Source organism: Trichechus manatus, unplaced genomic scaffold (assembly GCF_000243295.1).
Source record: "Trichechus manatus latirostris isolate Lorelei unplaced genomic scaffold, TriManLat1.0 scaffold00109, whole genome shotgun sequence".
In the NCBI taxonomy this organism is placed as follows: Eukaryota; Metazoa; Chordata; class Mammalia; order Sirenia; family Trichechidae; genus Trichechus; species Trichechus manatus.
Window position 1 is genome coordinate 8,745,390 of NW_004444045.1, and position 1,735 is coordinate 8,747,124.

Consider the following 1,735-nt stretch of genomic DNA (forward strand, 5'->3'; position numbering starts at 1 on the left):
ACCATCTTCTGCTGCCGGGTCTCTCCTTCCTTGGTGGTGGTGGGCTCCTCCTCTCTGCTCTGGAATTGGCTCTCTTTTAAGGCAAAACTGACCAATCCCTTTGGTAGGCTACAATTAAACTATTACACAGCCCCAGCCGGTCACCTGATGGGAGTTACAAGACCATGACTAGAAAACCCATTGCCATCAAGTTGATTCCAGCTCATAGCAACCCTATGGCTAGAAAGGCCATACACGAAAGTAATTAATCCACCGCATGTCTTATTAAACTTTTGTGACCCCCCCAAAAAAAAAACTAGTCATTTGTAAAAGCAAGAGCCCCATTTTGGTGACCTTCTTAAGTTTTCGAGTATATTAATAATATTTTACCTAACTTTCACTGAGAGAGAAAGATTCTTGTTGAGTGACTTCTCATAAAGAATTGTGAGTTCAGAAGTTCCTAATGTGTACCATTTGCTGTTCTGCAGGTCCTGTCTACCTTTCATGACCAACTACAGCTTTCATTGTAATGTATGCCATCATAGTGGAAATACCTATTTCCTCCGGAAGCAAGCAAGTAAGAGCAAACTGGAGTGCTTCAAAATTAGTTTCCTCTGGTTAGCTGGCAAAGAAACGGGACTTTTGCCTGGCAGCTGGTAGAAGTTAAGCTGGGGTTTAGCTCTGAATGATTGCTGTTGACCATCTCAGATCAAATGATGACTCTACTTTTTGCTGCTGTAGTTGTTAATTTTTGACCGTAGTTGAATATTCCCTTGGTAATAGAGATAGATTTAGTACTATAGTACTGTAAATAACTTTTTCTGCTTTCTCCCTTTTTTTTCATAGACTTGAAGGAAATGTGCCTTAGTGCTTTAGCCAACTTAACATGGCAGTCCCGAACACAGGATGAACATCCGAAAACCATGTTCTCCAAAGATAAGGTACAGGTGGAATTGATGGAATTGCAGTTATGCCAGGGAATCAGCAGAACTTCTAACTATACTATTTAACAACAAGTATCTTCCCCTCAGTTCTTCCAAATGTGTGACTGCATTCAATGGCTACCTTGTTCTTATTTCATGTGATCCACTAACTTCCTAGGATACACATGTTATAATATGTACTTGGCCTAGCTATTAGGATGAGTCCTTAGTTTTGGCTAGCTTTATAAAGGCAAGCAACTGTCTATCCCACAATTAATAATCAGGTCTAGTTTAGCTGTTTTTATAGATGCATATCATAGATTTTGTAGGGAGGGGATCAGTTTATACATGCCTCTTATGAAGAAGAATTATCCTTTATTATTAAGCTGGAAAACTGTATGAGTAAAATCAGGACTCACAATTAAGTGATTAGCCCATCTGTGAGTCTTTACTACTGCAATTCTTAAGGAAAAATAAGTAAAATTTTAAAATGAAGTTTATGCTGTGATGCGTTCACATCTACCTACTTTCATTTAAAACTGAAACAGAAATTTCATGAAATAATGCTTACCCTCTGATCTTTTCCCTCTGCACTCTGATATTGTCTATTCTAATCAATACTTGTTTTAGTATACAAAATTTATTTTACAGCCTACTCATTGATTATGACTTACAGTTTGAAGAACACTGGTATAGGATGTGTAGTGAGGCTTATAAGATTGGGATCAGATTGGCAAAGGCCTTGTTTACTAAGCAGAGAAGTTTGGATTTAATCCTACAAACTCAAGGAGTCAGCAGAGGGTCTTCTGCCTGCCCTCCCATCCCCCCTTTTT